The following is a 6,000-nucleotide window of genomic DNA, read 5'->3' as shown; positions in this document are numbered from 1 at the left end:
TGAATTTGATTCTAAGCTCGACAGGAAGCCAGTGCAGATATTTTAGTACAGGACTGATGTGGTCCCTTCTTTTAGTTCCTGTTAGGACTCTGGCCGCTGCATTTTGGACCAACTGGAGGCTCCTTATAGTACTTTTGGGGCTATTTTAGCCACATCTGCCCTGAGGTAGACTGACAGAAGGGAGGCTGCCAATCTGCACTATAGGCCCCACAACAATCATCACATCACTTTCATACTAGATAGGGTGGGTGTGGTCGTGTCTTGCCTAAGGACACAATGACAGAACTTGGCCCGTCCACTGCTCTGACCACTGAGCCACTGTCCCACCAAAATAAAGTTTAAGTACAGTGTGGACCCACAGGGCTTTGGTGCAGGCTCTGACCACCGGCAGCAGACCCAGGAGACCTCTTTCTGAGGCCTGGTATTTCCACAGGTCAAACTCCTCCAAGTTTGCGTCTGAGGACAGTAAGAGGAAGTACACAGTTGACCACTCAGCGGAAGAAATGTATCTAGTAGAGAGACGTTCTCCTTCTCTCATGTACCACTGTATCTGCTTCACCAGACTGAAGTCGTTCATCTCGTTCAGACAGTGGAGCAGGTTCAGTTTTCTCTCTGCAGACAGACCCTCATCATTCAACTTCTGTTTGATGTACTTTACTGTCTCCTCATTGGTCCGGTCACTTCCTGTGTGAGTCAGCAGATCCTGCAGCCACCCCTGATTGGTCGACAGAGACAGCCCCAGAAGGAAGCGCAGGAACAGGTCCAGGTGTCCGTTTGGACTGTGTAAGGCCTGGTCTACAGCAGAGCAGTAGAACACTGCCTCAGGGTCTGGACTCTCAGAGGGGACAGACATGGTTCCTGTTGGTTTACTGCATTTTCTTTGATAATGTTGAATCCTTTTTAATAAAGAAGAGGATTATTGCCATGCTTTTGCTTTAGTTGGCTCTGGACTCTCAGAGGAGTGTTGTGACTCCAGCAGTTTCTCTCCAGAGCTGAAGAAGGTCTCATGGACGTGAAGAGCAGCCAGAAACTCCTGCACACTCAGATGTATGAAGCAGTAGACCTTGTCCTGGCACAGGCCTGATTCCTCTCTTAAGACCTGTGTGAACACTCCAAAGTACAGGAAGATCAGGTTTCCTTTCTGCAGCTGCTCAAAGGCCAGTTTTCCCAGAGATCGCACCATTTTCTTGGTCTCTGGAGTCCAGTGAAGGTCCTCCCCTGATCCCCGTGATACTTGATGTTCTGGACTTTGGCCTGCCCCACCAGGAAGTGGATGTACATCTGTGTGAGAGTCCGGGACAGCTCTGGTTTCTCTGTTTGTTCCAGAAGCATCTGTAAAACTGTGGAGAGGATCCAGCAGAAGATCGGGATGTGACTCATGATGTAGAGGCTGCGGATGCTCTTGATGTGGGAGATGACGGCTGTGGCCTGTTCTCTGAACCTCTTCATGAAGTACTGCTCCTTCTGCGGGTCAGTGAACCCTCGCACCTCTGTCACCATGGAGACGCACTCAGCAGGGATCTGATTGGCCGTGGCGGGGCGCGTGGTTATCCAGAGGCGAGCGGAGGGAAGCAGACTCCCCCTGATGAGGTTTACCAGCAGCACGTGCACTGAGGCGGACTCTGTGCGGTCGGTCAGGACTCGGGTTCTGCTGAAGTCCAGAGGAGGTCTGCACTCGTCCAGACCGTTAAAGATGAAGAGCACCTGGAGCTGTTGGAAGCTGCACAGATCTTTGGATGGACTGAAGAAGTGGTGCATCAGTCCCACCAGGCTGAACTGTGTGTCTCTGAGCACATTGAGCTCTCTGAAAGTGAACGGGAACAGCAGCTGGAGGTCCTGGTGGGCCTTCGTCAGCACAAATCTGATTGGCTCTGGTGAGTATGGGCGGGGTTTAAAGAGGTCTTCACATGTGATGGTGGTCTCTGGAGCGGCCGGTCTCCTGAACGCGGTCTCCATGTGTCTGACCTCATGTTCCTGGTTGACCTCTGAGGCTCCACCCTCTGATGTAGAGCTCTGTGTAGATTTGGGTCAGAGGGGTGGAGTCTCCTGCTTTAGCCACGCCCTCAAACACACAACTGAACTTCTGCTGCAGATCAGACTTTGTCTCTACACACCCCAACTTTAAAGAAAACTGAAAAAATTATGTTAAAAATTTGTAATAATTCATATGGGAGGGCATCTGACACACAGAGAGGGCATATGGAGGTTCTTACTGTTGAACAGGCGCTGGGCCAGATGCTCCTGGTCCATCCTCTTCAGGAAGTCCAGGGTGATGTCCAGAACCTCTCTGCTCTCCTCCTCACTTTTCGGAGCATTCTGGGTAATCTGAGGCCAGGAGCCTGTGGAGCCTCTGGAGCTGCTGTTGGACAAACCTCAGGACCTGCTCCTCCAGATGCTGGAACAGAACAATAAGAGAAGAGTTTTAGTCAAAGAGAGTACCTGAGATAAATATATAACCATAATAAATATGTCGTTAGAAAATGGCTACGTTCCTCAGTCCTTTAAGTATGCTGTGATTAAACCCCTTTTGAAAAAACCTAACCTAAATCCTGATGAATTAGTCAACTATAGACCTATCTCTAATCTTCCCTTCCTCTCAAAAATTCTAGAACGAGTGGTGGTGAAACAGCTCTGCCGCCACCTGCAGGACAATAATATATTTGAAAAATTTCAATCTGGATTCAGAGCTCACCACAGCACAGAGACTGCACTGCTTAAAGTAACAAATGATTTACTACTAGCTGCTGATAACGGGCTGGCTTCAGTCCTGGTCCTACTGGACCTCAGTGCAGCATTTGACACCATTGATCACAACATTCTACTGCAGAGGTTAGAATGTGACATTGGAATCAGAGGGACCGCCCTCAAATGGTTTAAATCCTATCTATCAGATAGATACCAGTTTGTTAGTATAAACCAGTGCACCTCTCCCTGTTCTAAAGTAGCCTGTGGTGTTCCACAAGGATCTGTGCTTGGTCCAATCCTATTTACTCTGTATATGTTGCCATTGGGGAACATTATCAGAAAACATGGCATTAATTTTCACTGCTATGCTGATGACACTCAGCTGTACTTATCAATGAAACCAAATCAGACTGATCAAATAGATAAACTCAGTGCCTGTGTGAAGGACATCAAAACCTGGATGACCTTGAATTACCTGCTCTTAAATCCTGAAAAAACAGAGGTCATTGTCGTTGGTCTCAAAGGTCAAAGAGATTCTCTGTCAGACCAGATAATCTCACTCGACAATGTGAGTTTAGCTTCTAGCCCTACTGTAAAAAATCTTGGAGTCCTATTTGATCAAAATCTCTCATTCACAGCCCATATAAACCTAGCTTGTAAAACCGCATACTTTCACCTGCGAAATATAACTAAAATTAGAAATATTTTACCTAAAAACGATGCTGAAAAACTCATCCGTGCATTTGTTACTTCCAGACTTGATTACTGTAATTCCCTGCTTGCCGCCTGCCCCAAAAGTACTATAAAGTACTATAAAGTACTATAAAGTACTATAAAGTACTATAAAGTACTATAAAGTACTATAAGGAGCCTCCAGTTGGTCCAAAATGCAGCGGCCAGAGTCCTAACAGGAACTAAAAGAAGAGACCACATCAGTCCTGTACTAAAATATCTGCACTGGCTTCCTGTCGAGCTTAGAATCAAATTCAAAGTCCTCCTCCTGACATACAAAGCCCTAAACGGTATGGCCCCATCCTATCTGCAAGATGCTATTGTCCCATACCAGCCAAACAGAGCACTCCACTCTCAGAATGCAGGACTATTAGTGGTTCCTAGAGTGTCCAAAAGTACAGTGGGAGGGAGAGCATTCAGTTACCAAGCTCCTGTGCTATGGAATCAACTCCCTGCTGATGTTAAACAGGCCCCCACAGTCTCTGTATTTAAGACCAGGCTTAAAACCTTCCTCTTCGGTATAGACCAGGTTACATAGTGAGGGAGTTAGGGACATTAAAACCCGGGATAAGACAGGCTGCAGTAGGAGTAACTAGCTGGGGGAAGTATGGCAACCTGAGCACTATCCTCTGCTTTGTCCTATTTTCTCATCAGCAATGCTATTCACATGTTGTCCCCTGTCCCACTCCCCCTGTGGAGTGTATCTCTTTCAGATGCCCCGATGACAGCTGGACCCTCTCCTTTTTTCCTGTTGTTTGTTTTTGTGTGTATATCTCGGTGGCTGAGTGGCTCATGTCTCACAGCAGAAGGTTTGGTTGATCCCCGGGTCACCAGGCCTTTCTGTGTGGAGTTTTTCATGTTTCTCCTCGTGTCTGGATGGGTTTCCTCCATGTTTTGGTTGAAACCGGAGTACCCGAAGGCCCTTCGAGACAACTGTTGTGATTTTGGGCGTTACAAAAATAAATGAATTGAATTGTCTGACGACATTTACACATCTCATTCGCCCCGCCCTTCATATGGTTCATCCTAAACCCCGCCCCTTTTCTTTGTGACAGTCATGTGATTCATGCTAGAATCAAAGAGTCTGGTTAGGTTTAGGGTTAGAGTTAGGAATTAGGGTTAGGGTTTAGGGTTAGGGTTGGATTACGGTAGGGTTAGGGGTTAAGTGTTAGGGTTAGGGGTTAGGGGTTAAGGGTTACCAGGTTAGGGTTAGGGGTAGGGTTTAGGGGGATACCAACCAATATTTTATTTGATACCAGAACTTTTAATACAAAATTTCATGATTGTCTGCATCCAAAATCTGCACTAGAAATGACATGAGACATGAGGTTATTTTTGCTTCCCAAAAAATGGAATACATTTCAAGGATATAAAAAACTGGATACTTTGGTGGTCTTAAGCACTTTAATAATGTGGAGATAAACATTTTTACTCACACCTGGATCTATGCAGTTATTTGTTTAGTTTGCTTTTGTTTGCATTCTTTTGTTTTTTAAAAGGGTGATCATAAAGAAGAGTCTGGTTAGGATTAGGGGTTAGGGGTCAGACAAAGGTTTAGGGTTGGGTTAGGGGTTAGGTTTGGGGTTAGGGTTAGCAAACAATATTTTATTAAATTCAGCTATTGCATAAAATGTGTTTGAGGGACTGCTCGATCGACTGGCTGAATATTTCACTTTGATACCGGAACTTTTAATACAAAATTTCATGATTGTCTGCATCTAAAATCTGCACTAGAACAGACATGAGAAAAAGCTTTTTTGCTTCCCAAAAATTGAATATATTTCAAGGATATACAAAACTGGATACTTTGATACCCTTTAGGATGTTAATAATGTGGAGATAAACATATATACTCACACCTGCTCCTGTTTTTTATGTGGTAAATGGATCTATGCAGTTATTTGTTTGCTTTGTTTTTGTTTGTATTCTTTTGTATTTCAACAGGTGCTCATGAAAAAGAGTCTGATACTGTGACTGGCTGTCCTAAGGGTTAGAGGATAAGGGTTAGGGTTATAAGGGTTAGATGGTTAGGGTGAAGGGTTAGGGTTTGCCACAGAGGGAGGGGACACACATCAGGAGGGAGGGGCCACAGAAGGAGGGGGAGGAGCCACAGACGGAGGGGCCACAGACGGAGGGGGAGGGGAGGCCATGCTCTGAGTCAAAGTCAGACTGGAGAGGAACAGGAGAGAACTAATGAAACCACTTTTGACAAACAAGTGTTTTAAAGAAACAATTGTTTATCAAAACCAGCCAACTTCAGTGTTTTACAACTTTTAAGGACTAAAAGAAAACATGTTAAACAGCCCTCTGCAGAATAAAAAGCTTACAGCACCTGGTATTCCCAGGCGGTCTCCCATCCAAGTACTAACCAGGCCCGACCCTGCTTAGCTTCCGAGATCAGACGAGATCGGGCGTGTTCAGAGTGGTATGGCCGTAAGCGAGGGTCACTCTGCTGGGGATTGTATTTATATCTACTCTCTACCTGTTACACATGTTTACTGACGTCATGAAATGTACATTTTAAACCAAAAGAAAATCCTGCTCAAATGTGACAGTGACTGTATGGAGACACACTTTGTGGTT

At 45.5% G+C, this 6,000-nt stretch overlaps 1 non-coding gene across 1 annotated transcript; it reads right to left on the bottom strand.

The window, feature by feature from the left end:
• Positions 1-5,737: 5,737 nt before the first annotated feature.
• Positions 5,738-5,856, bottom strand: LOC117379541 (5S ribosomal RNA). Its single transcript, XR_004542090.1, has one exon. It is a non-coding gene; the product is annotated as a 5S ribosomal RNA (ribosomal RNA).
• Positions 5,857-6,000: the final 144 nt, after the last annotated feature.

Source organism: Periophthalmus magnuspinnatus, chromosome 1, assembly GCF_009829125.3.
Source record: "Periophthalmus magnuspinnatus isolate fPerMag1 chromosome 1, fPerMag1.2.pri, whole genome shotgun sequence".
Classification (NCBI taxonomy): Eukaryota; Metazoa; Chordata; class Actinopteri; order Gobiiformes; family Gobiidae; genus Periophthalmus; species Periophthalmus magnuspinnatus.
This window is presented reverse-complemented; position numbering and strand designations above follow the sequence as displayed.